Source organism: Pinus tabuliformis, chromosome 5_2 (assembly GCF_031772625.1).
Source record: "Pinus tabuliformis cultivar Carrire ecotype Pingquan chromosome 5_2, CPIR1, whole genome shotgun sequence".
Taxonomy (NCBI): domain Eukaryota; kingdom Viridiplantae; phylum Streptophyta; class Pinopsida; order Pinales; family Pinaceae; genus Pinus; species Pinus tabuliformis.
In genome coordinates this window covers 275,393,793-275,407,885 of record NC_142306.1, presented here as the reverse complement: position 1 = coordinate 275,407,885, position 14,093 = coordinate 275,393,793, and the positions used below count along the sequence as shown (strand labels likewise).

The following is a 14,093-nucleotide window of genomic DNA, read 5'->3' as shown; positions in this document are numbered from 1 at the left end:
GGAATCCGTCATTTGTTGAAAGAATGGGAGGAAGAAATTAATAAAATTAGTGAGATAGAGGAGGAGATAGAGAACTTGAGGACATTAGTCTCAGATCCTCGGAGTACTAGAGGAAGGATAACCAAATTCAAATAGACCTTGTATATTTACTGGCTTATGAAAATCCTGCTGGGGAAGGTCATGGAACAAACATCGGTGGGGATGGATCTGTCCCTCCAAGACATTCCAAACTACAAACAAAATTTGCAGTGAACGCAATTCCAAATCCACAAGTAGAACATCTGAATGGCTAGAATTCAAAGGCACATCCCATGCATTATTGAATTGACCGAGATGCATGGCGAAACTATCAAGGATTCGACACTGGTGGATTCAACATCAAAAGAGTAGCAAGAATAATTAGTTAATCTAGTTTTTTTTTTTTTACGGGGTAGAATTCACTTTACATTATGCATGCTTATGATAGATAAAAATATAGTGTCTTGTCAAGATATTGAGACATACTTAGCTTGGTTAGAAAGAATAAAATTTTATTGCTTTTGGATGGCTTATAATGATGATAGGCGGCGAATAGACTTGGTTTCCCAATGGGCAAGTTGAGGCCACCTGGCATATATATGTGGTGTAAATTTTCCATTTATAAATGGAAAATGAAGGGTCCTCCCACGCTTAACAAAAGAAATTATTTATTTATTCTTAATGAATAAATAAATAATTATTATTAGAATAAACAATCTAAATAAATAATTATTAATAATAATTTATTTATGTATTAATAATTAATAATTTAATGACTTCTAGATGGGTTCCCCTGTCTCACCAATAGTATCCAATTTATACATGGAGTATTTTGATAAAAAGTCTCTTGAATCATACCCCTTGAAACCAGCATGGTGGAAAAGATTTGTTGACGACACCAACTTAAGATGGACTCATGGTAGGATGGAGCTTGAGAATTTTTTTAATCACCTTAACTTTATCTCTCCAGAAATTACGTTTACTATGGAGCTGAAAGAAAAAGATAAAATTCATCTTTTAGATGTTCTCGTAATCAGAAAGGAGGATGGTACTTTGGGACACTAGGTCTTTAGGAAGAAAACCCACACTAAGAACTATCTTCATGCTTATTTGTACCATAATCCAACCCAAAAATTTGGGGTCCTTAACACTCTTGCTATTAGAGCCCTTAGAATTTCTTACGCATGTCACCTTGATGAGGAGATTAAGCACTTAACCTCTATATTTAAAGATATAGGATATAAGGATAAAGATATTAAGAAAGCTATAAAAAGTGCTCAAGGAAAGGTTTTCCATAAGGGCCCAAAAGAAAAATACAGGATAGTTTACTTTCCATTCATTCAAGGGGTTACGGATAAGATCACCAAGGTTCTAAGAAAGGACATATTCACTGAGTTTACAACATGTGGAATAATTAAGAAAAGGATGGGATCTATCGATGATAACATTGATCACTTTTAACAAGATTTTAATATTAATTTAGTAATAATAAAATCAAATTTTTTAATTTATTTCATAGTAAAATATAAGATTTCACTTATTATTTCAAAAATATATTAAATAAGTTTATTATTAAAAAGATATTAATATTAATTTATTACATATTAAATAAAAAGATTTATAAAACAAGTTAATTTATTAATTTGATGGTTTGTAACTTTCGCTTAAATTAAAACTTATTTAGAAAATAAATTAAAATCTTTGTGATTAGATAAGAACATTAAAATCAATTATTAAATATTACTTAATAATAAAATAACTACGTTTAAATATAATAATATAAATATTTTAATCTATTAATTATTCTCATGTAGGGTTAGGTTTAGTTTTTTGAAATTAGTGAGCTTTTTTTTTTCTACATTAGGTATTTATTTGGTTCCCATTTGGTAATCTCCTCCTTCAATCTATCACTCAGCATTTTTGTCTTGAAGATGGATAATTGTTGGGATTCAAAATATCGACAAGATGCACACAATACTATAGATTATTCGAAACACAATTCTCGAAAAGATAACCAAAGAAGCTTCAAATATCACATATTTTGGTATTTCCTTGGCCTCAACATTATTGTTGGGAAAATATATGTACGTATATTCAACTATAGGTTTACAATGAAATTTACGTAGTTAAAGTATATATTTTAGTGAATAAAACTCGAATGGCATAAATTTGATTTATGCCATAACTTTAACATTGACCATAAAAATGGATAGTGAAGTCACACATTGAAACTATGTAATGTCAATTAATATTGCATTTGTTATAGGTAATTTGTTCCAGCCATAAATTAATATTGACAATTTGGCCTAGCTAAATTATACCTTCAATCAATAATACTTTGAATTATGAAATTAATCAATGTGACCAATAATTACCCAAGGCCACATATCATATAACCAAAAAATTGACTGAGTTGTCAACATGTTAGAATTTCATTATAGTCAAGAATTGATAATTTTATGTAACTAGTCATCAATTATACATACGGTGCTCAACATGAGTATGGTGTAAACCTATTCAGTAACTCTTGGACTCCCCAACCCGATGGTGCGATGGGTGGGTTGGCCTTGATATTTAATGTCCTTACCCTCGACATTGTCACACATGTATTTCACTGTTGGCTTATAGAGTCCATCAAATGGTACATAAAGTTTTGGGCCCTTGATCCTCGATGGCTGATGGGTGGGTCCCCTTACATTCTAACGCAGTTGCTAAAAAAATGTTCGCTCTGTCTTGGACAACCAGCCCCCAATGATAGACAAGTTGGTCCCATGGTGGTTTACATATGTTTCACATATATCATTTAAATTATAATGCACGTTAAAGTTTTGTTGTGGATTCGACCTCCAACCATCAATGGGAGACAAGTTGGACCCATGATGGTTTATATATATGTGACCTATAATGTTTAAACCATAATACATGTTAATGTTTCACTATGACTTGGACTTCCAATCCCAAATGGGAAACCAGGTGGTGTCGCAACAAGGTATACATATATATAATGTCAATCCTTGTATATATTTTAAATATTTGTTGTAGCTTCGTACTCCCAACCCATAATGGGACAATAAAGGTGGGCCAAGTCTTACATCCAATCAGTGGCTATAGGGCATAGACCATTGTAACATACCTAATTTTTACACCAATTTTTTTTTTTCTGGCTATATTTAACGAGTTTGTTGTTTTGTAATTTTAATTTTTATCTCTTTTGGATGTGAATATGAAATCAAAAGTGGCTATAGTGTTTTGCAACCCTATGTTTATACACTTAATCCAATGGCTATAGTGTTTTGCAACCCTATGTTTATACACTTAATCCAATGTGTTAAAATTTGTTTATATACTCAAGCTTATCAGGTTCATTGTTAATGTCCCCTTTTCAATGTATCACACTTGTGATACATACATATATTTATTAATGAAGATATCTATATTGGGACAATAATCCATATCACCATATCAACTAGCACATATCTATATTGGGACAATAATCCATATCACCATATCAACTAGCACTATACCAAAGTCTCCACGAAAATACCATATAATAAGTATGGTCTAACATATTGGTTTATTCGCACTTGATCCTTGTTATTTACCATGGTTCCTTTAAACTTTGATTTATGGATCATAGTGCCCATGTGGGATAATTTTCAACAACCTTTTCATTATGGTTGGCATGAAATAGAGACTTGGCACATATCATATACCATGGCCCACACGTTCCTGCCCATGTGACTATCATGTGACAGTTGTACTTGGGAAATCTTAATGATGGTTATCCATTATTGGTTGATCAAAGGTTTAAGATTTTTTTTCCTCGACCCTGATCACATACCCTACCATTTCTCATTCATTCCACTTTTTATTTTTCTTTTTGTTATTCATCAGAGTGTCATTATGAGGGTTTTAGGGTTTTATGGTTTTCCATGGTGTTGTTTGGTCTTCTATGGAAATTTGGTTATTGTTTCCTCTCTCATTTCCTTTCGAGGATGCTTTTCTTCTTTACGAAAACCTAGCATACTCACTCGGGTACAAGGTTTACTTATTTTACTTCGCTCATATAAATTTGTGGTTGTTTTCACTCTTTCTATACAACTCAATTTAACTATTTGAGATGCTATATAGATCTAGATCATGGTTAATGTTTTGATCATGATTTCCAATATTCCTTCTTGTAGAAGCGAGAGGTTCAATTATCCTATTCTTCCCTCTAGTTTCACATTATAGTATAGAGGTGAGAGATGGAATTTTTCGATAGTTTGACTGGTTAAAATTTTCTTGTTTATATTTTCAGATTGGGGTTCTTATTTGAGTTCTCCCAACCATGAGTTTAGTTTTACGTTTGACCAAAGATGTACGGAAGAAGATTAAGACGACATCAAAGTTGGGGATATTTGTGGTGTACACTGATACACCTCACAACTATCGAGTGTACTTGCTGACCAGCAGGATGACAGTTGTTCATAGGGATGTGAGATTCCATGAGGATCGAATCTGACTACACAACACCGATCATGTGAGAGCATGTCATATTTTTTTCGTTATTTATTTCTCGTTGAACTCTTTTTGTTTATAAAATAAAACTATATAAATTTCCTTCCTCATTTTAGTCATAGATTCTATCTACACACACGTTCTAGAATAGAAAATTTTGGGTTTTCTTTGATTATGGATTTTATGAAAAAATTTCGCTATGCCTTCCTTATTTAGATGAATTTCATCACTTTATTACATTCTAAACCTAATATTAACTTGGGTTTTTCAACTTACTCTCGTGAAGTGTTTTATTCATTTTCTTGTGTCTTATTTTGTAATTGATTTCATATAATGACGAGAACTAACCTTTTTATGTTCAAAGGGTTTGGAGAGAAGACTTAACTAGACTCTGTATATGTAATGTATGCTTCCTTTCCCTTATGCAAGTTCTGCAATTTTACTCTTGTTATTCATATTAAGGATTTCATACTAAAATCGACACTTGGGTTTGTAGGTGTGATTTGTAGTGCAACGAAAGGTTTCCTCACTGGAGTCTTTAACTTCTTCTTCAACACTTTGATTCTAGCCTTGATTTGTTAGAGGTCAACTTCCTACCAATATTCATGTTGTAGAAGCCTAATCTAAGGCTTATAAATTAAGGAATTTTCTTTTGAAATGCTAACCAAGCTTTTCGTAAAACTTGTTAGGTTTATTGTACTTAGCCTACAAGGGTTGAATTTCTAGTTATGACTTTAATAAAATTATTCTTCTCTCACTTGATATTATGACCTAGGGCTCCTTGTATTAATATACATTTTGAATGTCTTTTTGAATTTAAATATATGTAAGTTGTTCCTTTCATTTCACTATGACTATATATGATCTCTTCAACTATCGTGTATATATAATCTTTGTGTTTGTATCATAAAGACATTAGTTATCATATCAACTTTATGAAACATCTAGTTACCCTTAAGGAAACAAAATATATATATATATATATATATATATATATAGTTTCAATGTACTTAATGGAATCAAAATATATTGCTTTCTGAACTAGATGTCTCTTTTTCCATAGAATTATCTTAGCATTCAACCCTTTAACTCTTTAGTCAGTTCCAGGCTTAATAAGCCTTGTGGCCATGCTATATTGTCCTTTTTCTTGATTTAAATCTCGATTTTTATTTAAATTATTCATAGCTAAGTTTTTTAAGAATATATTTATGCGTTCCTTCAGTTAATGATTTTTATTATAATATGATCATTTTACCTATACACTATTCCTCCATACTTCTCTAGCCTCTTCCATACGAAGTCAAGGATGATATTTATCACAGAGACATAATATTTTTAAACATATTTTTCATTGGTTTTTTTTCATATGCCACAAGTATTTATTTTTACAGATTTCAAATATTGACAATATTTTAGTAATTGTTAAATATCATATCCTTTGTAAGATTTGTTTATCGAGAGGGTTAAACATATTAACCATTTTTCACACTAGTAACGTATTAGCTACTAGTAACTTATTAGCTAAGATTTGGTTTCTTTGACCTATACAGTCGCTTCCCATATTCCTTTTCATCTTCCATGCAATTAGTGGGTTTGTTAATCATGATAAATAAATATTAAATATTTATTTAATTCCCTTCTATATATTCATAACTATAATAGAATAATTAATGTTATCCTTTTGTCCATGTACAAATATTATGTAATAAATAATCTCTAGCTAGAGATACAATAGAAAAGTTCATAGGGGTTATTTGCGTAAATAACTTAATTTTTTTTCTTTATAAAAATGATTGACTTCTACCTATACTCCTACATCTAGAATAATTTTTTTGTATTGCTAAATCATATTTATTATTGATATCAAGCATGTTTAGAATCGAAGAATATGTTCCAATACTAGTGATTTGTCTAAGTCTTCAACCATGATTCATTTCATCGATCTAGAATTCATATATTAACTTCACTAATTAAATTTATATTCTTCTACTTCTTTCTTCCTTCTTATTTCATGCCTGTAATCATTTATACCTAATAGCTATGCTTTTCGAGTTTATATAAACATATATCATTTAACCTCATTATATTTTTATGCACGAACATTTCTTTAAACTATTATTTATACATGCATTCCACCTCTAGTCATTTCCTAAGTTTTGTATTAAGTTTACAATGAACTTATTCGTGAACTCTAGATAATATATTCAATAATTGTGGTTTGTATGCATCTATTTTTTACATAGTCATTCAATATACACGTCCTTGATATTTTGTTCCTTAGATAATGATTTCCTCTCTCGTTCATACAAATAATAAATCTACGTTGAACTCATAAGTTATAGAAAAAGAGATAATTTTATATGTAGAATTTATTCTATCCATATCATATCTTCATGCATCTACTTAATGCTTAATTTTTATAAATCAATAGCATACACATGCATAGTAAATTATGCATGAAAAATTCAACAATAATTCCTCTATTATTTTGTAACATTTCATAACAATAAATAAATTCGCATTAAACATAAAATAAGAAAACATAATCACATCTAATTGTAAGCCAATACTTGGGGAATATTTAGGAACAAAGCACTTTCCATGCAACCATGCATTGTTTCGAGTAGTTGCCCCGAAGCTAATAGCTTCTTGCCATTAGATATCAACAACCTCTTTGCTTGCTATGTGATTTATTTTATATTTTCTCTTCCCAATTATTTTTTATAAGTGCCCTAATTTAAGGTTTGCGAGCCCTTTTCATAAGCCTTTTATTTTAGCTATTTCAAAAAAAAAAAAAAATTAACACGCTATGTTCTTTCTCACTATGTTTTATTCTACCCCACTTAGTATTTATCTCCACCTAAATTATTAACATAATATTTCTCTCCCATTATGTTAATATTTTTAATTGTTTTCTCGTATGTATTTTTAGGAGACTTTTAGGTCAGGTCCAACATGTGGACATTAACTAGTGAGAACTTTTCCCAAGATGGCACAAAGTCTTCTAAAACTCTAGTGCTCTTTCGTGAATATTTTCAAGATTTTTATTTATAATTAAAAAATAATAAAATAATTACATCATGAAATGAGTCCCATGATGACTTCAATATCCATTCAACCCAACAATATTTCAATGCTTAAAAATAATCAATTTTTTAAAAATCAAAACATAGGCGAGTGACATCTTCCACCCCTAAGAAAAGACATTGTTCTCAATGTTTTTCTTTCTTTTTGTTCCTCTTGAAACAAAGTTGGTAATGCTTCATGAATTTTATCCTCAATCTCCTAGGTGGTCTTTTCTGGGGTAAATTTCTTCCATTTCACTTTAACTTTGTCCATGGCTTGATTCCAGAGCATTGTTTCTCTTTGATCTAATATTTGTAGTGATTCTACCTAGAAATCTCCTGCCAGTTCCAACTATACCACATTACGATCAATCTTTTAAGAGGTATAATGAACATATTTATTTAGCAAAGAGACATGAAAAACATTATTCACTTTTATACGAATGGACAATGCTAGATGATAGGTTATTGACCCAACTCTAACTAAAATCTCAAAGGGACCACACAACCTTAGTGCTAGTTTAGCATAACTACCTAGTCTCGAAGTGTTATTTCTTGGTTTCACTTTTACATACAAATGTTATCCCACATTAAATTCTTTGTGCATTCTCTTTTGATCTTCATGTCATTTCTATCAATCTTGTACAATTTTCATATTTTCCTAGATTTTCTTCACTACCTTTCCACATCTTGATGAACTTTAGGGCCCAATATCAATCGATGTTCAGGAACACTCCAACTTAAGGGACTATGTCATTTCCTTCTACACATTTCATGAAATGGGATCATATTTATATATGAAAGGTATTTATTATTATATGTGAATTCTCTTGTGTAGGAAATCATCCCACATAGTGGGTCTATCTATAACATACGTTCTTCGAATGTCCTCTAGAATATGATTGGTTTTATATATTTGTCCATCTGTTTGGGGGTGGTATGTAATGCTAAAGATAAGTTTCATACCCAATCCTCCAAATAGTTTCTTCCAAAAATCAAAAGTAAATTTGGCATCACTACCAGGTATCACCATTCTCCATATTCCATGTAATCGAAGGATTTTCTTCATAAATATGTTTGAAATATGTGTTTTACCAAATATATAGTGAAAATGAATAGAATGTGATTATTTACTAATTCTATCCACCACAACCATCATAGATTCATGTTGCCTTGTAGTTTTTGAAAGGTCGGTTATGAGTTCTAAAGAAATAACCTCCCACTTCCATTCTAGAATGGGTAACAGGTTTAGTAGACTAGTTGGGTGTTAATGTTCCACCTTCACATGTTGTCACTCTAGACATTTAATCTAATATTCTAATACTTATTTCTTCATAACAAGCAAATAAAATATTTTTCTCAATGGTGAAGGTGTCTTCAAATATCTCAGATGTCCTCCAAAAGTCATTGAGTGATGGTCATCAAAGATAAGTTAATTTAGTGTAATCTCATTAGGAACATAAATCATGTTCCTATATTTTAGCAGGTTTTCTAAATTTTATAGATAACTAGGTACTGCAATTCATTGTAATTTCTATTGTATTTTAAGATAAATGTCATCTTTCTGTGATAAATTTTTTAATTTTTTTCTACAAAACTGCTTTATAAATAGTAGCAAAAATTTGAGTTAGTTGATTCACATTGCTACTTAAATAATCTACTACTTTGTTCTTTGTCTTTCATACACTTTATCTCACACTCAAACTCACTTAGAAAAGGCATTGACCTAGCCTGTCTGGCATTTAAATTAGATTGGATGAAAATGTATTTTAGATTAATGTGCTACATGACAAGTGTAAAAACAATTCCAGTAGGTAGTTGCTCCATATTTTCAAAGCATGTATAGCAATATCTAATTCTATGTCATAAACAACATAATTTATCTCATGTGGTTTCACCTTCCTTAACTCATATGCAACTACATAATTTTCTTGCATCAAAAACCCACTTACTCCTTTAAGACAAGCATCATTACATACGAAAAATTCATTTTCTAGATACGGAATCTTTTGAATAGGTGCTACAGTTATCAGATGTTCTAATAATCTCTTAACACTTGGTTTTCCACCTGAATTTATCTCCATTCCTTTTCAAGGAAGTGATGGTGTAAGCTAACTTGGATAAAACTTCAATGAACCTTCTATAATACCCAATGATGAACATGAAGGATTTGATATCTAACACATCCTTAGGTATTGGTGAATTTAAAATTGCATTAAATTTTTCACGATCAACAAATAATTCTTCTTTCGAAATGACATGACCTGAATACTGAATTTTGTCTTTGTACAAATCACATTTGTTGAATTTTGCATACAGCTAGTGTTCTCTTACATTTTTCAATACTATTCTTTAATGTTATTGATGTTCTTATTGAGACTTTAGATACACCAATATGTCTTCTATCATGATTGATAAAAATGGATATAGGTAGTTACCAAGCACACTTTACATTAAACAAATAAAATTTGCTTGTGCATTGGTAAGATAGAAAGGTAATAGTACAAATTCATAGTGTCATGGTTTTCTAAGAATGTTGTTTTGTGTATGCCTTAAGCTTTTATCCTTAATTGGTGATATCATGATCTCAAATCAATCTTCAAGAATATCATTTCCCCATTAATGCTATCAAATATGTCATCAATACGGAGTAGAACATAGTTGTTCTTTCTATTCAACTTGTTTAATTGTTGGTAGTATATGCACATCCTTATTTTCAAAAAAAAAAATTTGGGCTCCCTATGGAGAAACACTTGGTCGGATATAACCCTTTTCTAGCAATTCGTCTAATTGCTTTTCTAGCTCTGGTAATTCAAGAGTGCTTATTCTATAAGGTGCTTTTGATAATGGAGTCACTCCTGGTACAAAATCAATTGAAAAGCTTATATCTCTTCTAGGTGCTAATCCTCTAGTTTGTTCAGGGAATACATATTAAAATTCCCTAACCACTCTAACTCATATATTTTAGAATCTTCTCTTTTCTAACTATTTTACTCAATTTAGATAGTAAAAAGTTTGCATCCTTTAGAGACACGTATTTTCAGCTATAGCGTTGAAATTTATCTAACATAAATAAGCATGTGTGTGCCTTTTATGATTTTTTTAATTTCCTTATCATTTATGCAAATCTCCATTTTCTCTAAACAAATTATTAAACCCCTATTTTTCTGTAACTATTCCATACATATCAACAATTTTAGTAGACGTAAAGAAGTATATTTAAAATGAACTAAATTTTGTTGCCACTTAATTGCATAGGGAAATGTTATTTTGAATTGGTTACTTTCCTATTTGTACCTATTTCTAGCTATACTAACCATTCGTTTTTTTAAATTTTAAATTTTTAACATAGATTTTTCCACCACTTGTGCACTAATATAAGACTATTTGTTGGATCTACTAGTACAAATACATGACGGTTTAGTTTGTTACCTTTGATTTCAACTGTAGTGGACTAATACTCTTCTTGTTTGTCTCCCAGGAAAACACTGATCCTTGGAATGATTTTTGAAATATCATTTACTGTAGTTTCATTAAGGAGCGCTTGTACATTATGGACATATTCGATGTCGTATAGACAGTTTCTTAGTAGATGGTGTTTTCCACATTCCCAACATTTTAAAGGTTCTCTATATTTCCACCAATTATCCCCTTGTTTTCCAACTCCATTTTCTTTGATCTAGTTTGTCACTGTGTAGGCTAGGGATGATTATTGTGGTTGAAATTTTTCATTGGTGATCTCACCTGAAATTCTTCAACAGAATGGATTTTCACTTAGTTAAACCACCTTCATATTTCTATTTATTTTTGTTTCATGAATATTTTGAACCTTCAATCTTATTTTGAAACTATTGGTAACACAATCTTGCTTTTATTACTACTTTATTCACAGCCTTAGGATTCTCAAATTCAATCTTTTGTTTATAGGAAAGTGGTAAGTAGTTTAAAAATTGTTGCAATTTTTCTTTCTCCTCTTTGATATAGGGAACATATCACCATAGATTGGTAAAATTTGCAACAGATTCATGCATACTTATTTTTCCAAGCCTTAAATCACGAAACTCCTTAGCATGATCATCATAATACCTCTCAACTAAATACTTTCCTTTGAATGGTTTATGGATTTCCTCCCACCACTAGTACAAAATGGCTAATTAGTTACTAAAAAAATGACTACAATTTTCATACAAACAATTGTTTTTCAGTCAGACCAATAGTAGCTAATTTACAGTATCTTACAACACGACCAACGTGTAGTCATTTTTAGGTTATTTATAAATTGGTTGTCTCAATTTTGTTGTCTAGAAGTATATTTGGTCATTAATTTAATCATTTATTTTGCCTATGATTTGGTCTTTAATCTCCATAATTAATGGCCAAATATTTAATAAAATATATTACTAAATGATCACCCGAGAAAACCGATTAATCACCAAAGATATATAACCAAAACGTTAATCATGTTATAAGATACTGTAAACTAGTTACTAATAGTCATATATATGAAAATTTTAGTCATCGATTGAAACCAATTAATGACCAAAGAAATATGACTAAATTTTGGTCATTTTATAAGATACTACAAATTAGCTACTAATAGTCGCATATATGCAAAATTTCGTTATCATTTTAATTTTAAAAAGTATCATTTATAGTAGTAATTTTTTTTCTAGTTTCATATTCATTATATAAATGAATGTTTTAGTAGATTATATTCATTTCATTTACTCTCAACAAAAATCGTTATAAACAACTAATTTAGTCGTATATTCATTTTGTTTGTGTTCATCATTAATAAGCATAAACTACCAATTTAGTAGTTTTAAATAAATATCATGCAATTAGTCAAAACCCAATAGTGGAACATGGGCCACTAATACACTTGCCCAATTCCAAAACCCTAGTCTCACTGCCAATCTACTCTACTTGGTGCCAAGAGCTGAGTGGCTCTAACTCTCAAGAATGAATCATCTATATATTCATAGCCTCAACTCAAGTGCCAAAGTCCCTTGATAATTAGGCGTGACGGAAAATTTATAGAGTGTATTAATCAAAATAAATTAATGAGCATGATTTTGCAACTAAATTAAAAAAAATGTCATACAATGTACATGTCCATCTAATATGAAAGCATAAAGTTACCTATGTTAATTACAATACTAAGTAATATCAAGTGCAACTAAATATAATTCCAACCACATAGATTATATTATATAAAATGTCAAGCATTAAAATATGAGTTTCCAGCTTAATATTGGTTGGAGTACAATTTACACATGAAATATTGTTTTCTCACTTCAAAACATTATCATTTTCATTCCAAGGCATTGTAGGTGAATTCACAAACTTTGAAGACTTGACCACCAGTCTCTATCTATGTGTCATATGCAGGATATTGGCTCTACAGATACCACTAGACCAATTCTCTTCTCTCCCTTTAATTTGCATGTTGTCGCTCTAGTGTTATTGTTCTCCTCTTACTTCAATCCATTCTTCTTACCATCAATACTGAGTTCTTTTTCTGGAAAAGGAAAATGCATCATATAAGACATGAAAGTCGATGAACACTAGAATATAAACAAAAGCAGACCATAAAAAAATTATACGATATATACCTAAACATCAGAAATATTGTTAACACAATTTTCCTCAAAAAAGCAAGAAACTCAAACATGCTTTATTTAGTTTGTAAATAGTGTCCACTATGTGGCTAAATGACCTGTATAAACAAAGAAAATAAAATGTCACCATAGAATAAATTTTGTACATACTGTGTTCTCAGTTTACAACATTTCTTGATGAAATGTTATCTTCAACTAAAGTAATAAATGCAAATAAAAACACACATTTCTATCCCAATATTTTGAATTCTCGTGCTTATGGTACATTGCGATTTTGATTTTATCCAACATAATCAAAGAAAACAAAGCTAGCAATTCCTACTACGAATTTCTCATGATCCACTTTTGTATATGTATCATTTCCTCTAGTTATCTTTAATAAGTAAGGACACTTCAACAATAAAATTGGTCAATACAAATCTAATGTGTGGAGCAAAGTATTGCTAACACAAGATTACAACAAGAAATTAAAAAATAATAAGAGAGTACTTTATAAATTGCGATACTAACTCGAAATATAGATTCAATATAGTAATCTTTAATTGCCAGTGTGTTATTCCAGGGCAATAAGAATCCAACTCCTAGAAGGAAACAAATTTTGTATACCACTTGTTTTCCATGTAGTTAATTTAGCAAGATTATCACATGCAATTTCGATTTCAATTCTCTAAAATGATGTGATAAATATTCAAAGAAAACTTAACGTTACTCATTCATTTTTCTCTCATGCAGACAAAAGTAAATATGCTAACTTGTTTTTGAGCTGGAGAGTTCTTTAATTCATCATGTCCAAAATCATTGCTTATTTTCATGAATGATTTTTTTTAATGATCAAACAACATGCATACATTTGATCAGAAAAAATATATTTTTCAGAATATATTCCATC

The 14,093-nt window shown here is 30.2% G+C and overlaps 1 pseudogene; it reads left to right on the top strand.

Annotated features, from left to right (window-relative positions):
* Nucleotides 1-14,093, top strand: part of LOC149158582 (uncharacterized) — a 47,566-nt pseudogene that overhangs the window by 1,174 nt on the left and 32,299 nt on the right.